The sequence below is a fragment of the Xyrauchen texanus genome, chromosome 44 (assembly GCF_025860055.1).
Source record: "Xyrauchen texanus isolate HMW12.3.18 chromosome 44, RBS_HiC_50CHRs, whole genome shotgun sequence".
NCBI lineage: Eukaryota > Metazoa > Chordata > Actinopteri > Cypriniformes > Catostomidae > Xyrauchen > Xyrauchen texanus.
Genome location: NC_068319.1, coordinates 17,143,200 through 17,163,710, shown reverse-complemented (window position 1 = coordinate 17,163,710; position 20,511 = coordinate 17,143,200).

Here is a 20,511-nt window from a genome sequence, read left to right as displayed (position 1 = left end):
GGGGAAAAAAATCTAAATCCAGAAATTACACATGCACAGACTCGTTATGTCAAATGAACTGTAAACCCAATTCTTACAGTATAGTCGGTCATTCACACTTCTGCTTTCAGATAAAGATCTAAACATCCCTCTAAAACTGTTTATATCCACACTTCATGAGCTGCTGCCTCCATGGGCCACATCAGAATAAAGGCAGAGCCTCAGGCTCAGTTTCGAACTGACTTACTCAGCCTGGAAATGAACTTAGCAATGGCCTTAGGAATGAATATTTTTGCATATTGAGTTTTTATTTAATTTTTTTTTAAATTTTTTTCAGTTGTCTTTTACTTGCAGTATCAAAACACCTTGAACCCATTTCTTTGCTTATGCTGAACAGACCAAGGCAAGGAAACATTTTTTAAAAGAAAAGTGATTAGAGTAAATGTGTCAATACCCGTGTCAAGGTTTCACCTTCACATACCCTGATAGCACACGTACATCACCCAGACGTCTGTTTGATGTGTGTGTTTACATCTGGAAGATGTTGTTTTTACGTTGTTTGCTCATCTGCAGTACGTCTATAAGACGCATGTCAATAAGAATGTCTGGGATGTCAATAAGATATTCAGCAGATGTCTTTGAGATGTTTTTGATTTAGAATGTTACTAAATCTGAGCTTTTAAAGATGATTAGCAGATGTTAATTAGATTGTGATGCTTTCCATTTAAAAAGGTCTAAAACCGGCACCTAGGAGATGTACGGATGCTATCTGGGACATATAGGATCTGATGCAAAACACACAGCTACTGTCTCTCTCAAAAGGTTCCTAACTGATAAGAGGTGGTAAAGTGGTGAAGAAGGGGAGATAAAGAAAGGGGTAGAGAAAGACACGGTTGTGTTTTAAGAGTTATGCTAATTGAAAATAAGGATTATGAAGGCTTTGCCCTCCAACCGGGTTGTGATCCAGTTGTCAGTCAATAGGACATAATGTATTTTCACTCTGATGGATGAGAATTCAAGTCTCCCTCTGAGATTTCTGGATGTCCGTTTAAAGGGGAGGTTAGGCAATTACATTTCAGTGATTATTGATGCTTTAGAGCTTGACTGACACTTGTGTGTTCCGGTAGCTCAACTGCTAGAGTGTGCCATGATCATGGGTTCAGTTCCCAGGGTACACATACACTGATGAAATGCATACCTTGAATGTACTGCAACAGGCCGTTCAGAACGAAGGCTAGATTGTATTGTCGATACAAGCAGATATCGATATATCGCTATAGTTTTACCCATGATATTGTATCAATACTTTAGATCCATGAATCAATTTAAATTCAAATATTTGTGTATTCATATCATGTAAACAAACAACAAAGTTGGCACACTGTTACTTCCATATCAATTTAATGAGATAACCAAGAGACAAAAATTTTACGTTTCAAACTACACGCTCTTCATCAGTATACAGTATAAATGAAAAATTGCCAAATTAATTGGAATTGATTCGTATCCAAATCAAATTATGATATCGTGATGTATCGCAATATATTGAATCATGACGTGTATATACATATCATATTTTGAGGTGCCAGGCAATACCAGCCCTACCGAATGCATTATTTCATTTATCCTGACACGATGTCTAAAAAATTTGCCGCTTTTGCGCAAGTCACACGCACGCACGCACACACACACACACACACACACACAAAAAAGTGAGACATGGGTGAACAGTCAAAGATGTCTGTTTAGTGCATGTTTACATAGAAAAACTATTAAATTTTTTTTAAAAAAATTGTACAAAAGGACACAAACACGCGTTTGCTGTTAACAACTTTTTAGTTAAAAAGCCCTTTTGGATAAACGGTCTACCAAAATGCAACTTTCAATTCCCCCTTCAGAATCTGGTCCCCATTGGACCCCATGGGGTAGCTGTTTGTGATGCCATTTGAAATGTTTACGCCAAGTAACTAGCTCTAAATATTTTACCGTAGACAACTAATTGATTAGCATGCTAACCGAAGAGAATGCTTGATTGGATTTTAGCTTTGCAGGCTAATCAGTTAGAATGCTAAATAAAAACACAAAAGGTGCTTCCAATATCACATACTTTACACTATTCTACACCATTTTGTAGTAGAAGTAGTGCAAGTAGTATGTTTATACTGATAATGCAACAAAAGAAGTGTACTACGAGTACCAGGATGATGTACTTCTTCAACGGAAATAACGTTGTGTGGAATGTTGGACACTTCATGCACTCAACGGACTTGGCTTGTGCTACGTAGCAATGCTGGCCTGACAAATCAGTTGTAGTTTTTTATTAATGTAGCAACTAAGGAAACTTCTGTGAAGACGTCACCTTACAATTGTGAAGTGAAAGCTTTACCATCACTCTACGCTGTGTGAATATGTGCATTATTTGAGATGTAGTAAGGCTTGAACTGAGTATGGCTAACGCTAAAGCTGCTAAAACTAGCAGTGAAACGTCGCGTGCATTTGAAATGTCAATTCCGTCAGCTGTAAAACAGCGAGTGCTTCCGTGTGCTTCTGCTTCCGTTAGTGTTTCATTTGGCACACAGCTAAAAACAGAGAAATGTTTACATTGACATTTTATGGGTTCAGTCTCGGATATGCCTTATATAATTTAAATGGTATTAATTGATGCATTTTCATGATTAAGACTGAATAAATCATCAGCTGATATTAAAGGATTTCCAATCAGGCATTGAATAGAATACCCCAAAAAGCATGTTCTTTCAGCCAGTGAAATTGCTTTGGGGTCCAAGGGGGGCTGGATTTCAAGGGGGACTGCACCTTGCATGACACCAGTTTGAAAACTTGACTCCGTTACCTCTGGACTTTTTTCCTGTCGCCAACACCAACCCATCTCTGTAACAGTACAAATCGTACTTAACACAGGAATGCTTTTATTCCCCACCCTCAGGATGTGGATCACGGAACTAGAGTCATTCTTGCCTGCTGAGAACATTGCACTTTTCACATTTTACCTGTAAATCCCTCCATCCCTGCAGAGAGGTCTTGTAACGTGCCCTGTCTCCTTCTGGCAGCTATCACCCTGTGACATATCAACCCCCTTTTCCCAGAGACACCCATGAGTCTTCTGATCTTTCAACTGGATCAATCTTCCATTTGCCCTATGCTTCCAATTCTGCTCCTTCCGTGCTTTTAATTTATTTAGTATGGCCCACTATGCATTGAGCTCTGCCTCTGTCTTGCATAGTGAGCCAGGAAGGCTGGAATCAAATATCTCTGAAGTGTGTGATTCCGGTGCTTTGCTGTTTTGCCTGTGATTGATTTCTTAATGTCACTGCATGAGATGATACATGTCCTTGTGAATGACAGAAAGTGCAATCTGAAGAGGTGGCAATATGTGTGTATGTGTGTATTGAAGGACAGTTTCTTTGCTTCTCCTGCCTTGGTTCCTGCTGCCCATTACTCATATTCACACAGTTTACTAATTAGCAATTCTATTATTTATCTGTATGTTCAGGCGTAGAGCTTAGTGATAAACCATTAATGATGGCGGAGATTGGGCTATTTAAAAGATTATCTGTGTCGACCAATAACACAGGGCCGTAACCACCATAGACATTGAGGGGGCAACGTCAACTGCAGTGTTACAAATTACAAAGGCCCTGCCCTTCAAACCAGTGTTTATGCTGGTTTATGCTGTATTAACGGTAAAATGCGTTAATCACAATTACAAAAAATGTATATGTTAAACTTATTTAATTTATTGCATATGTTAATCCGTTAATTCTGACAGCTCTACTTTAAATTGGCCATCAGTCACCCCCTCACTTGTTTTGAATATCGGCATCTGCCTTTGGCTATTCAAAAAGGTTAGGGTAGGGAGATAGATCATTAACCTTAAAAATCGTATTTGTTTGGGAGAAAACTTTACTCGCATTTAGCGCCACTCAGTGTACATTTCACCTTGGAACTGCCGCAATTCGTATAAGGAGCCAAGTGTTTTGATTTTGCAAAAATGTCACCACAGTCATGTTTTCTTCTTCAGATCAGGCTCCAATTGTAAGACATCATAGGACTGTGCTTTTATGAAAATACATAACTTTTACTTCTTTTATGGCAAATGGTTAAATTACAAGGCCTCTTGCAATCTCTTTCTGTCTTTGCTGTTTATGTGTGATAAAGGCTTTTAAGAATCAGGCATTTGTAACTTGTGATTAAATTGTTAATATTTCAGCTTACTTTAGTTGATAAACTCATCAAGCAACTGTTTACCACTTACCGATCATGCATCTCTCCTGTTCTCAACATCCTGCCTTAAACTTTCTAGAGGTTTTGTTATTTAACTTTTATGCAGATTGTAAAATGGTGTTGTTTTTTGTGTTTCATGTAACTCTAAACCAAAATGTTGCAATTAAACTTCCATTGTGCATTTGATACATTGCATAGCCTTCAGCAAAACTGGCTCGCTTTACTTTTTAATGCTCTGCTTTTTGGGAAACACAGAAAAACGACTCCAACGGAACATGCTCGCAGACACCATGCACTCATTTGCATTTGATGCGTCATTAAGGACTGCAGATGAAATAAAACAACTGTAAAAACTGAAAGAGTTGAAGAGCTCTTGCTTCTCTCTTTCTCTCTCTCTCTCTTTTCTTTGAATCCGATCATCCACTTTCATCTATAAAACAGGCAAAACTGATGCAGAGATCTGCTCAGAAACCTCATGTAAGCTAAAACTGTCCCGACGAGTGGGCAGGAATGGTGCAATTTCTCTTGAAATACTCTTGAGTCCAGCTTTTGAATCACTTAAGACGCAGGTCTCATCTATTTAATATACATTTTACACTGATGTATAATTTTTCCATTTAAGTGCCTTAAAAGATAATATATTTTACAGTATAAAACAGGTATTCGGGCCATTTATTTCGGAGTCTTGTTGTTTTGGTAATGTGCTTATACGGCACTCGGTGCTATAGCAGAATGAACTGCTTAGAAGAGTATAATGGCTGTGAATGATGCATTTGAGTTTTTACACAGGTGCTTTGTGTATAATCTATAAGTCAAGAGTGCTCTGCTTGTCTGAGCCTTTTCATAGAGTTGGATTAATGTTGCTTTGCAGTCTAGGCTTGGTAAAGCCTTTCATTTCTCACTATTGTTATTAGCTGTTTTTTCTTTGAGGGAAAATTGAGGCAAGCTGATAAGTAGAGACTGAAAGCTTCCGCTATTTTCCCAGGAGCGCTTCGGTAATGGCAACCCACGCTTCACCTCTCTTCCGTCCTACACAGTGACCTTGATGGCTCAGTTACATGCTGCGGTCGCACAGTCGCAACTTAGTTTGGAGTCCATTTTTTTGTTTGTGCCAACCACTGATTTTATTTCCCCAACTCGTAAAACTTCCACCCAATTTAGCTTGCTGATGCTAAATCTTCTGTCCTTGTAAAAGTGTAGTGTTGAGAATTAACTTGGAGATAGAAACTCAGTTCATTATATAAACAAGGTCAGTTCCAGGTTAAGGAGAGCTTTTTACCCCCTGAGGAGCAAGTTACCTCTCGTTCACCTCACAGGGGTGTCGCCCCTTGGTTTCTTACTTTCCAAGGCTCTGAAGTATTTATAAGCATCTCACTCTTCCTCTCTCTTTCACACATTCACACCATCACAGATGCCCTTAATTCAAACTGTCATACACTGTCATGCACAAAGACAAGACATGAAAAGGGGAAAAAACACTTTGAACAACTTATTTGTTTTAATATTGTACTGTAAATGTAAGATATGTTAGTATATTAGTAGAATTACTATTTGGCATGCAATGAGACCCGGGTTAAAATCCCAATCTTTATTTATGTTATTTATTTATGTAAACCAAGTGAAATTCCATCTGAACTTTACAGTCAGAGAATACTGTGAATTTTCGCTATATATATATATATATATATATATATATATATATATATATATATATATATTTTACAACCCTAATTTTAAAAATGTTGGGACAGTATGAACCATTCTAATAAAAAATGAGTGATTTGTAAATTATATTCACCTTTTACCTAATTATTATTTTTTTTAAATATACAGTAATTTAAAATTATATGACTGCAACACACTATTTTTGAAGTTGAGACAGGAGCAATTTAAGACTAATATCAATTTTACAAGTTGAAATAACAAGACGATGTGAAACAGGAGATGTTAAACTGGTGAGGCGATCATGTCATAGTACTTTATACTGTATAAGGAGCCTCAAAAAATGCCCTTTGGGCATTTCACCCTCTACAGTGCACAATATATATTTAAAAGATTCAAGGAATCTGGTCAAATCTCGGTGTGTGAAGGGCAAGACAAAAAACATTTCTGAATGTGCGTGATCTCTGATTCCTCAGACGTCACTGTCTTAAAAAACAGCATTCATCTGTAATGGATATCATGAACATTGTCTTGGGATTACTTTAGTAAACCTTTGTTAGTCAACACCACTCGCCGCTGCAAACACAGATGCAAGTTATGACTTTACTATACAAAGCAGAAGCCGTACATCAACACTGTCCAGAAGCGCTGCCGACTTCTCTGGGTGCTGTCTCGTCTTAGAAGGAGAGTAGAACAGCGGAACTGTGTTTTTGGTCTGAAGAGTCCACATTTCCGGGCCAAAGAGGAAAAGGACCATTCTAGCTGTTATCAGTGTCAGGTCCAAAAGCCAGTGTCTGTATGGACCAGGGGTGCCCTTGGCATGGATATCTGGTACATCTGTGAGAACACCATCAGCAAGTGGGTCTCAACAGCAAGAACGAGGAGTCAGCATACAGAGAGGAGGTGCAGCGGCTAACGGACTGGTGCAGAGCCAACAACCTGTCTCTGAATGTGGACAAAACAAAAGAGATGGTTGTTGACTTTAGGAGAGCACAGAGTGACCGCTCTCCGCTGAACATCGACAGATGATTATTTTCTTCAAACATCAGTTATCTCATATTTCCTCTCAAGCATGTCCTTCATTGGCAGTTTTGTCGACTTGGTTAACAAGTACACTAACTTTTGAAAAAAGTTTTTGTAAGAGTAAAGTTGTTTTGGTGTGGTGGAAATGAATCCCATAACTGTGGTACAGCCATATATATATATATATATATATTTTGTTTTAAATGTATAGAAATCATTTTCACACAGTAAATATGTAAAAAGTTCAGTTGTAATGTGACCACCAGGAAAAAAAAAAATATTTATTTTTTCTAGCCCTAGGGTAACTCAGATAACCACTCTGTAAAATTGTAGTGAGCGGAATAGCATCTCAGAATGCACAACACTAAGTCACCATTTTATTATGACCATAGTGTTCCTAATATAGTGCCATATATATATATATATATATATATATATATATATATATATATATATATATATATATATATATATATATATATATATTTCTCAACCAACCAATATATATATATTGGAGAAGATGCATTCAAAATTTTTGAAAAAAATGGGCATGCCAGTTCCTTCCACATTACACCTATTCTACTGTTTCTCTGTCTCTCTCTGCCTCTTTCTCAACCAACCTTCATTCTTCTCTCTCTTACATTGTCATAGATTGCTATTTCCTTTCTCCTCATTAATATAGCCTCTCTGCCTTTGTGTCTGGACAGGAAGCAGCATATCTACATCTAATTAATCACGTCAATGTAACGGTTACGGCCCGTCTTTATCGTCCAGACAGCCGTTGAGGTCATAGAGATGAGAGTTCTGTAATGAAAAGATTACTGACCACAGTCACTGCATTCATCTGAAGCTCTCCTCCTCTCTCTGCACATATTAAAGACAGTCTTTATAACAGGGAAGCCCTTATAGGTCTGGAAGACCTGGTTGCCTGGATATTGGATACTAGAGTGATGATTTATTGGAGATTGTGATTGCCTTCATTGTGATTGGCCGATTGCTATAGAGTGCTGGGCTTTAATGGATTTTGATGGTGGTGAATCAGAGGTTAAAGGTATGAGATGAGAGGCTTGACATCAACTGAGATGAATTTATATTTAGTGTTGGGCTCTGACATGAGGGTATATAAGGACCAGACACTGGATTCCAATGTGGACGACATGTCCATCACAGATTGTCACATTGATTTATAATCTAAATCAGTGTTTCACAAAATGTGTGGTCTTAGGTTTCCTCAAATCAATAAGACTAAGTTATCCTTGATACCAAGAAATGTGTTCCTTTTTACTTTTATTATGCTGGATATCATTTAGCATTAGTAATTTAATTAAATTCTCTTTTAACCCTCCTATTGCGTTCAGAAACTGCATAAACATTTGCATTCGCAGGTCAGTTTTGACCCATTAGAATTCAAGCTTATAAATCATTTATAACCCAATGGTTTTCATCTAAAACTATATTGTAAGTCATTAATAGGTTCTTAGCTGTTCTTACATGTAAAAAGACAACTGACAAATATAAAAGTTAAATATTAATTAGAAATAATAAAATGTACAATTTATATTAACATCTAATGTGAGAATTACTAGTAATTTTAATAATTTTCCTATTACTCAAAACTGCTCAATACAACTTGATGTTCAAAAAAAACAAAATTTTTCCCCATCTGTTGCTCACTTTGATGTTGTGTCGAAGAAGCGACACTAGGGGTCTAGGGAGGATGGGGAACAAGTCATTCTAGTGGCTCCCTATTGGCCCACTCGGACTTGGTTCTCGGATCTTGTGCTCCTCGCGACAGCCCCTCCCTGGCAAATCCCCCTGAGGAAGGACCTTCTTTCTCAGGGATGGGGCACGCTCTGGCATCCGCACACAGACCTCTGGAACCTCCACGTCTGGGACAGGATGCGGAAGATCTAGCTGATCTACCACCTGCTGTTGTAGACACGATCAACCAAGCCAGAGCACCTTCTACCAGGCAACTTTACACCCTGAAGTGGCGCTTGTTCGCAAATTGGTGTTCTTCCCAGGCTGAAGACCCACAGAGGTGCGCAGTTTGGTCAGTGATTTCATTCCTACAGGAGAGGTTGGAGGGGAGGCTGTCCCCCTCCACCTTTAAGGTGAATGTAGCTGCTATCGCGGCCCACCATAACATAGTAAACTGCAAGTCTTTGGGTAAGCACGACTTAATTATCAGGTTCCTAAGAGGCGCCCGGAGGTTACCACTGGTTTCCCTCCTGGGATCTCTCAGTGGTCCTCTCGGGCCTTCAGAGACCGCTAGAATCAGTCGGACTCAGGGCCCTCTCCTTGAAGACGGCCCTCCTGATCACGCTCACCTCCATCAAAAGGGTCGGGGACCTGCAAGCGTTCTCTGTCAGCGACACCTGCCTGGAGTCGGCAGGCACTCACGTGATCCTAAGACCGTGACCGGGCTACGTGCCCAAGGTTCCTACCACTCCTTTTAGGGACCAGGTAGTTAACCTGCAAGCACTGCCCCAGGCGGAGGCAGGCCCAGCCCCTTCGTTTTTGTGTCCGGTACGTGCTTTGTATATCTACTTGGACTGCACTCAGAGCTTTAGACGTTCTGAGCAGCTCTTTGTCTGCTTTGGTGGACAGCGGAAAGGGAACGCTGTCTCCAAACAGAGGCTTTCCCACTGGGTAGTTGATGCAGGTCCGAGCACACTCAACAAGAAGTGTTGCGTCCTCATGGGCACTGGCCAGGGGCACCTCCCTAGCAGACATATGCAGAGCAGCGGGTTGGGCAACACCCAATACCTTTGCGAGATTTTACAATCTCAGGGTTGAGTCGGTTTCATCCTGTGTTTTCTCAGGTCCGTGCTGGTAGAACTTGGTACATGCTGACAAACTGACCGGGTGGACCACTTGCACCTAGCGCCCTTTCCCTCCGCTGAGGTAATACCATGCACTTTTACCCCAGGAGATCCCACAAACTCGGCTCCCTGGATGACTCCTCCCTAGCCCTCTGGTCTGCGAATTCAGCGGAGGAATTCACCGACCAAGAACAATGCAGGTACTCAATTTACCTTGTGCTGGAATAGGTGCTCCAGAGGACGGGCTCCCATGTGGACTTTTCCCCTCTGTGTATTTTCCACGGTACGGTCCCCTTGCGAGGGCACCCGTGTCTCCCTTGGGCAGTCCTCACGGACCCCCCGGTCGCCGTGTTTGTAGAATCTCCTCCCTCCCAATGAGGTAGGATCTACCACCGCACCATTCTCCACATGTGACCTAAAAGCCCATGTGATGTATTTCACCACTCTTTACCTCCCCCAGTCTGCGCAGGTGTGGTCTCCGCAGGGTCTTTCCCCCCTGAAAGAATAGGAAAACTGGGAAAGATCGCCTTCCCTGATGCATATGATAGCATTAAGATGGCCCCAGCCGCTTTAACTCTATGCGAGAAACATAGAGAGAGAAATGGTGCGGCTGGCACGGCCTGCTCCCGTGCTTGGCACGTCGCCTTGTTCCCCCCTGTCGGGGGTAAAGAACCAGAAGGCTTTGACGACTTTATAGGGCGTTGGGGAAGGGTATGTGCAGCCTGGCACAGCCGGTCGCTATGGCATGTAAAATTCCTGCCTGCTCCTGTGTCAGCAGTACACGTACACGGCTCAACACATGGCGTGATTTAAATTGGACCCCTAGTGTCGCTACTTCGACACAACGTCGAAGTGAGCAACAGACGGGGAACATCTAGGTTACAGATGTAACCTCCGTTCCCTGATGGAGGGAACGAGACGTTGTATCCTCCCGGCCACGTCGCTGAACTGAGCCACTGTTGCGACCGAACCTCATTGTCGGCTCCTCAGAAAAATCCTGAATGAAACAGGAACATATATCCGGGGGCGGGACATGCAAATTCTGTCTGCCAATTTCTCATTGGCCTTTTCTCATAGATTAGAGATGCGAAAGGGTCTCAAGAGAGACCCCTAGTGTCGCTTCTTCGACACAACGTCTCGTTCCCTCGACTCCATCCGTAACCTAGACGATTCTTTTTCTACTAATCATCATCAAAACAATGGTATATCTCAAGTATATAACATTAATACTTATTTACTTTGTTTTTAAGCCAAATCTATTCTATTTACTTTACATTTACATGAACTGCCAAATGTTGATGGTTATGTATGCTGCAAGCTGGTTCGGCATTAGATGCTGCAGAGTAAAATGTCATGTGTACAGCCACAATGGATGCCCAGTCAAAACTGACCCACATATGCAAAAGATGTAAGAATTTTTGTAAAAATGGTTAAATCTTAAAAAAAAATATTGTTTATTTAGATAGTCTTAACAAAGTTACTAAGTTTGGTTCCCATACTAAAAACTATGTGGTAGTTAAAAAATATTATCTACCTCTCCCGGGTCAAAAATGATCCGAAAGCAATAGGAGGGTTAAACAAACAAACAAACAAACAAAAAACATCAATACTTGAAAAACAATAGCACATACAGTATTGTGCGTAGTGTCATCCACATACATTTACATTTAATTTTTTCCAGTTTTTTCTTAAAAAGAAACAGTAAAAATCCTAAAATTTAGCCCTAAATGGGTCTTCATTTCCTTTTGATAGTTTTATAGGTAAAGTAAAATCTAAATAGGGATACACCTTGTTGGAAATCACTGGTTTTAATGAATCCTTTACGTTTTTTTTGTTACTGTAAAGTATAATTTAATCGAGAAGCTGAGGAAGGACACATCCTTTTAGTTTTTCCGTGTGTGTATGTGCAGGTGCATGTGTGTGCATGAGCATGTGTGTGTATGAGCATGTGGGACGGAGGTCTAACTCCTCCCCACCACGCTGCATGGCACAAGGTGTTGTGTGTACTCAAGCATGTCTTTCTGTTTACACGACTGATGTGTCAATGAGACAAAGACATAGAAAAAGAAAGCTCATTTGCATCTTTGAAAGAGAAAGAAAAAGAAACAAAGGAAATGTGAGATTGGAATCTTTTTTTGACAAAAAAAATAAAAAATTATAATTTTGTTAATTAGTATTGTCCCAATAAAATAAGGAATGCTAATGAAATAAACTGGCTGAATGTAAATGGATGTTAAGAGGGAATGAAAGAAAGGCAGCATAATGACAATGGAAGAATCTCAATAAATCTGTGCAGTTATTGGCTCAGGCCTGCCGTCCCCGCGTTCCTCCCCCTTGACTCCCCAGACGCTCTGCAGAATATTTTAACCATTTCAGGCAATCTGTTTTACATTCCACCTGTACCAAGGGAGGGATAAGCCATTCCCCATCCTCCCAGGCAGAGTCACAAACCTTTGTTTTGTAATTACTGTTTCAAATAGCTTTGAAAAAATATACAGTATATAACCTACTACTTCATTATCACAAGCATTGTGACTCTCCTGTATCAATAATGTGTGAAATTTTTAAATGGAAAAGATGTTTTGCAAGAAACGTTTGTCATAAATTGATATTCTAGCTACAGTAATAAGCCATATTCATGGTTTGACATGTTTTGTCTTTTTGAAGACATTTGTAAGTTAATAATTGTTTACATTTGTTTAATTCTAAGGTTTATACCTGACATACTAATGGAAATCCTCCCCAGCAATTTCTGTTCAACTATTCAATTATAAAAAAAAATAGAAAAAATAATAGTTGGCCAAAAGGAACCCTGCATATTCTAACCTTACTGGTTAAGCAGAATTAGAAGAATATTCAAATTTGATTGAATCTGTTTTAAGCCATCCCTGATGGGACAGTGTTATCATGTCTGTGAAGATCTATTCTATTGTTGAGGAGTCTGGAGGTCTGATATGCTGTGTTGCAATGCAGTATGTGATCAGGGAACCCTGACTGGCAGATGTGTGTGTATGTGTGTGTGCAAGAAGAGAGGACTCAGCATCAGAACAAAGATACATTGCACACGTGGTGGGAGTGTGCAGATGGAGTCGCCATGCGGAGGAGGAATGGATGGATGAGACAACGCATGCTTCGGTGTGTGTTTTTATATGGAAGCCCTGGAGTGCCATTTATTAAAGTATGAAGGAAAAAATTGTGAAAGCAATTGTGAATAAATAAACCAATTTATAAATGGACAAATAAATAGACATGTTTAAATGTGCTTATTTACTTAATGTTTTAAAATGTACTGATATTTAGCAATAAAACATAACATTAATAAGTCATTTTAAATGCACCTTTTAAATTGCATTTTTAAAGGCATTTGGCAATTGTTTTTCTTTATTGTTTGACTTTTCCTTTTCTTTGACTCTTTGTTAATCCATACCAGCTGAAGCCCAGGAGTGCCAACTAAAAAAGAATGAAGGAATAAATTATCAATCTATTAATTTGAAAATAAACAAGCCAATTTATAAATGGACAAAATAAAAAGACTTAAGATTTAAATGTGTTTATTTAATTCATGTTTAAAAATGTAATTATATTTAGGAAATACAATTGTGCATTAGTCATATATTCTATTATTTTATTTATATCTTTAAAATTCAATTAAATATAGCAATAAATGAGTACATTAATGAGTCTTTTAAATTGCATTTTAAAAAGGTATTTGGCTGTTTATTTATTTGCCGATTGCTTTTCCTCATCCATTTGCCAATGGATTTTCTTTTTCGTTTTGCTTTTCCTTTCCTTTTCCTTTTCTTTCTCCAATTGAGAATCAAGTAAAAACAATTCCATTGGACTGTTGACTCGTGGGAGCAACCAATGAACATTTCGATTCAGTTATAAGACACACCCCCTCTCCCACATGCCACTCGAAGAGGATGTAAGACAGCTTGTCATTGGACGAATCCCGCACATTAGAAATGGATGCGAAGCATATTAGAAGTTAATGGTGGGTCGTTCACTGTTGCTGTGAAATGCTGAATGCAGCCTTACCTGAGCGTGCAAAGTGACAGTCCAGGATGGGAGCTGGTAATCGTGATGCTGTCAACAGAACCAGCCTCCTGACCCGCACCCCAAACTGAAACGCGACAGAGGTGAGCAAGGGCAATGGCTCGAGTCACTGGAGAAAGCTGAAGGACTTTCCAGAACTTATACTGAAGAAAACGCACATCTTCTTCAGTTGTATTACTTTCATTTTACAGTATGATCATCTTTAAATATTTTATTTTTATAAAAATAATTGCCTGTGTATTATCCAGAAAAGGCAGACTCTCAGAATGACAGTCAGCTGACGCGTTTCAGCGGTGGGTAGGCGACTCCTACACCCCTGGCAGCGGCCCTGACATTTGCTGTTGTTTTTTTCACGAAACTACGTTCATTTCTAGCAGACATAATGCGTCTCCTTCCTGAGCGGTATGATGGCTGCGTGGTACCATGGTGTTTATACTTGCGCACTATCTGGGTGGAGCGGTAGTGTAGCAGTTAGCGCGCTGCGCTATGAACCTGTTCGATTCCCGCTCATGGCCAACACAGTGACTATCTGATAGATTATCTGAACTGGTCACGGGCCTCCCCTAGGTCGACTCAGCCTAAAATGAGTACCTGGTGCGGTGTGTAAAAACATTGCCACTGGGGAGACAAAGGCGGTTGGGCGTGGTGCTGGCCACCCACCCCCTCGTGTACCGCTCCGGCCTTCATAGGTGCTCGCTAACAGCACTTGCCCCTACAGTCTGTTAAGGCTAAATGGGGGATCTTTATCTTTGATCTTTGTGTGTGTATATATATATATATTCCACATCAACCTGCTGTGTATATCTGTATATATAATATCGCAAATAAAGCTTGTGCTCATCTTCATAAAGATGTTTATTGACTGACAGTAGCTATATGCACAGTAAACACACAATGTACACATTCTTTTATCACATTCCTCTTTTACAAGTGTAGTCTGGGTCTTATGGATTTAACAGTTTGAATTTTTTATGAAATTACATTTTAATTGTACCTGAATCGATTACATAATAGGCAATTTAATTGACACAACTAATGGCAATTAACATGTCAAAGATGAGGTAAAATGTCCAAGATTTAGGCCAGACATTTTCAGGGAGAAAAAATGGCATTAAAAATATTTGTTTGAAATTTCAGTGCAATGTTAGAAAACATGTTAGGTGCCGTTCTCATGCTGGTAGTGCTGCCGATTATTTTGATAATCAATTAATCTAAATAAAAATGAAATTTTATTTCCTGTATTTTATTAAAATATGATTTTAAACATGAAATAAATATGATTTATTAATGCACAATTTAATTGTTAAATATAATGACATTTTAAACATGAAATAAATAAGCACATTTAAATTTGTCTTTTTATTTGTCCATTTTGAAATTGGTTTATTTATTCACATTTTTACTTCATAATTTATTCCTTCGTTCTTTTGTAAATGGCACTCCTGGGCTTCCATATTTAGATGCTGAACTTTCACTATAGGTAGCGTCTAGACAAAGAGCTGGCCCCTCTTCACCCCATGAGTGAGTGACTGAGTGTCTTGCTGCATTCAGAGTAATAAAATCTGTCTGCCTCAGCTGAGGTGATAGCAGAGAAGAGAGAGGAGGAAGAGAAAGAAAAATCTGTGTTGGGGGGAAGGGTTCCACTTTTTCTTTGTTCCATTTTTCACGAAAACCCTGCAGTGTGCAGGGAGCCCTGTCCTGTGAGGAGATTGCAAGAGTAATTACTATTGCATGTTTCTTAGGAGGGAGGAGGAGGAAGAGAGATACTGGGGTACATTTCAAACCCCAAGAGGAACAACACAGCCCAAAATGTATACTGCCACCAGGATATATAGACACTAGCTGTTCTAAAACATGGTGAGCTGCCAACTTAGACAGCATTTTTAGACACAAAGGCTGGTCCAAAAAGGTTATAATAAGGGTGAAAATAAATAAAAATAAAAAATACACATATTACAATCAAGGCCACTGCAATTAACTAATCATGAAAAGTGTCAGTTACAGAGTTCCCTATTGGTGTACTCCATTCCTGTCTAAATGTTTTTTTACTGTGTGTGTGTTTGTGTGCAACATTAATATTTCCAATCAGAGACATAGCTGTTTTGTGCATGAATGCAATGATGAATCAGTGTTTAGAATAGTCTAGGCCCATAAAGAATCTAACTTCTTGGATTTTCTGTGCTGATCTTTTTGGAAAATATACAAAAGTTTGCAGAATAGATTTAAACATGGTAAAATGTGTTAAACTGAGTTGAGAGAACTGCAGTCTTAAAGGGATAGTTCACCCAAAAAATTACAATTATCTCATCATTTACTCACCCTCATGCCATCCCACATGTGTATGACTTACTTTCTTCTGCTGAGCACTAACGAATATTTGAAAAATAATTTCTCAGCTCTGTATGTCCTTACAATGGATGTGGTGTGGTGGCGGTGTAGTGGTCTAACCACATAACTGGTAAACTGGTATTCAGAAGGTCACTGTTTGATCCCCACAGTCACCACCATTGTGTCCATGAGCAAGGCACTTAACTCCAGGTTGCTCCGGGGGGATTGTCCCTGTAATAAAGGCTCTGTTAGTCACTTTGTATAAAAGTGTCTGCCAAATGCATAAATGTAAATGTAAATATATGCAGCATAAAAGCAATCCATAAGACAATAGTGGTTTAATCCATATCTTCAGAAGTGGTATAATTGGTCTGGGTGAGAAAGAGATCAATATTTAAGTCCTTTAACTATAAATCTCCACTTTCACATTCTTCTTCTTTTGTTTTTGGTTATTCACATTCTTCTTGCATATCGCCGCCTACTGGGCAGGGAGGAGAATTTATGGTAAAAACAGACTTAGGGCCAATCTCATTTCTCCCCCTTACCCCTCCCCCTTTGTCTGCATCTTCCCCTTGGCCCTCAATATCGAGTGAAGGGGGGTAGGGGTAAGAACATACTCTAAGAAATGAGACGCCACTTGATTACCATTTGCGTCATCTTCCCTTGCCGCTAGCAGGCTGCTACGTCAACAGAGGCGACAAGCGCTGACATAAACAAACGAAGATGCCGTCATCTCAGGTTGTGATATCGATTGCCTGGGCTCTCTTTATCTTTGCACGCTTGTGTCCCTGAGGGAAAAGGAAAATATACATTCACGTTATGTTCCGTAACTTGGTAGGTGAATCACATAGCATAGGTAAGCTAGCTCTACCAATATCAAACCAGTCCACCGGTAAAATCAATCAAGTAAATGTAATGTCAAGCAAATTCACTTCACACTGATTTCAACTAAAAAACATAATATGAAGTGTCATGTCAAGGATTGTCAGATAGCTCAGCTCGACAAATAGCGCATAACTGCTAGCTGGCAGTTAAATAGCGATTCAAAACAAAAACATTACAATTAAAACCGCTTGAACATTTTATTAAAAGTATCATAAAACATGAGTGTCATAATTATAATATCAATTAAACTGCTGAAAATACTTACATTTGTGCGACTCAGTTCGCCGTTCAGCCATGAAAAAAGTTTGATGCCGGCACTATTGAGAAATTCATACGTTGTAACCCCTCTCTTTGAAGTGTAGTCCTCCACAAACTTCGTTTCAAGGGCTATGTAGCCCTACGCCTTGGCCCTAGCCCTTAATCAAAATGAGAATTGAGACGCCACTTCACCTCACATGAACGCGCAAAACCGAGGGGGAGGGGTAATGGGTAAGAGGGAGAAATGAGACGCAGCCTTAAATATTGATCTGTTTCTCACCCACACCTATCAAATCCCTTCTGAAGAAATAGTAGTTCTATATATTCTTTAGAATTGTGAATGACTGGTTTATATGAATATTCTCCTCCTGAACTCTATTAGTGTCTCTTTTATACCTCATACGCACTATTACTGTCAAAATATAATGAATGCAATGTCATCCTTTGCCCATATTTTAACATTTTACATTTAAAGATTGTGTTGAACAATTTAGCCTTTGGTTTTGAGTGACATTACAAAGGTGGGAGTCAAACGGATCTCTCCACACCTGTGTTGATACGGAGACCACGGGGGTGTACAGAGCAGAGTAATCATTCTCCTGTCTTCTGCATATCTGCTCATAATTCACCACCATTCCTCAGTCCGTGGGATCTGTTTATCCCACCAAAATCTTATTTGAGAGGCACAGAGTAATAACTCTGTCTATTTTCCAACGAATCTCTTGCACCAACCTGACCTTCTGATAAATGCTTTGGAGATTATACATCTGACAAATGGATTTACGTGTGACATAATTAGGATGGATTTGGTGGCAGGGGTGCAGTAGGCAGATCGCTCTCAGCAGGAGGCTTTCATTTAGAAGCCGAAGATGGAAATCTTGTACGAGTCACCGGCAGGGATTGTTTTTTGTTTTTATTTGTGTGTGTGCCTGCCGCTGTAATATGACTGTTCCCCAAATCTGAGCAGCACAAGAGACTAATGAGGAGTGTGGGGATGTATTTCTGTGTACATACCTGTAGAGATTTGAATGGGAAACATTTGAATCAGACCTTTGTGTGCTGAAGGCTTTTTCAAGCACTCATATCACACCTGTGCATTTTTGTAAACCCAGACACATGAACTAGATAGGAAAGGGACAGGAAAGTTTTGGAGAGAGAGAAGGAAATTGGGAGTGGGACATGATGCATGTCAGATTTGAACCAGCATCTCCAACATAAGCACCACAGCTTAACGTGTCTGGAACATATGCGCAAACCATAATGCCATAGCTCCAACATGCCTTTAATAACCACTTTCCTTCTTTGTCCACAAACATTATGTTGGGAATTTTACTTATGTCATATGGGCAATAATGCCAAAAGTGATGATATCAATAAACAATGGTGAGCATGATTTGGAGTTTGCATTTCCACTCTAAAATGTATTTGTGCAGTTAGTAATCCAGTCTCCTATGTAGACTTGACTCTCCTATACAACAGATTTAAAGGGTATTTAGCCCATGCTCAAAGCACACATACTGTCTTTATGAAATAGCACCTTGTTCTCATTCCGTTGCTTGCAGGAAACAATAGTGACATGGTCACCTGTTCCCCTGGGAGAATCAGGGTGAGACCATTTGTATTCAAGAAGAGAATAGCTCGTAGCTTTTTTCTCAGATTGATGAGTCCGTCCGCCCAGCCGCACTGCAGGTGCTGAAACTGCATTTAGCTTTATTCCCATGACTCTGTCTCCCTGACCCCTCTCTGCATATCCACATCACATTAGGTTAGCACAAGCAACACCGATATACTGAGATTCACATACCTACCGCAACACATCTGAGTAAATGTGGGTCATACATTGGGAATTCCAGGTATCTGTAGTTTTGTGTCACACCGAAGAGTCTCTCACACTACTTGGGCTGGAAAACGTCTCGGGTTATGACTATAACCCTTGTTCCCTGAGAAGGGAACGAGACAATGCGTCGTTGAAAACGACTCTTTGGGGAACGCTCCTTAGTGTGCGCCTCTGAAGTATGAATGAAACTATTCCAATCTTGATTGGTGTTGCGTCATGACGTAACATGTGACGGCATAACCGGATGCATAAAAGTGACACCGGCACACACACACATTAGCCTAGCGATGAAGCAAGCCGCTCTCAGGCCTTGAGGGGCGTGGCAGGACGACGCAGTGTCTCATTCCCTTCTCAGGGAACAAGGGTTATAGTCATAACCCGAGACGTTCCCTTCCGAGGGAACTCGCACTGCGTCGTTGAAAATGACTCTTTGGGGAACGAATGCCCACTAGGCCACGCACCGAAAAAAGGCCTGCCCTAGGGTGAAACTGAACTCAGGCACTCAGCTAGGACGAGAGCACACGTGCGCCAGGCGTACTAGGGAGGTGCAGACTATAAAACCTGATGAAAGTGTGCGGGGTAGCCCAACCGGCTGCCTCACAGATCTCCTGGAGGGGTACTCCCGATAAGAGAGCCCTAGAGGACGCCATGCCTCTAGTTGAATGAGCCCTTACGGCCAAAGTTGAAGGCAGATTGCGCACCTTGTAGGCCGAAATAATAGCCTGAACAATCCAATTACTAATGGTTTGTTTCGAGGCAGGGAGCCCCTTCTTAGGTGACCCAAAACACACTAACAGTTGGTCCGACCTCCTCCAAGAAGAGGACCTCTCGAGGTAAACGCTCAAAGCTCTGACAGGGCAGAGCAAATGGAGCCTCTCTTCTTCTGCCGACACATGAGGTGGAGGATGAAATGCCTGCAGGACCGTAGACCGTGCCGTGTTAGACGGCACCTTAGGCACATAGCCAGGTCTCGGGTGCAAAATGGCTTTAACTCCGCCAGGGGCAAACTCCAAGCAAGCTGGTGTCACTGCCAGGGCTTGAAGATCACCCACCCTCTTTAGAGAGGTAATAGCTAAGAGAAAAGCCATCTTGAACGTCAGGTCCTTGGGCGAAGCCGACTGAAGGGGTTCGAAGGGGGCCAGGGATAACCCTTCGAGAACCACCGCCAGGTCCTAGGCAGGAACCCTGGACCTGGTTGATGGTCTCATCCTCCATGTACCACGGAGAAAACGAATGACCAGCTGGTGCCTCCCCAGAGGCCCATCACTCAGTGGTGCATGGAACGCCGAAATGGCAGCCACGTACACATTAAGTGTGGAAGGGGAGAGACCCGCAGAGAAACGATTTTGAAGAAACTCCAGAACTGAAGCCACCGGGCAGTTAACTGGATCTAATTCATGTTCTCTACACCAAGTG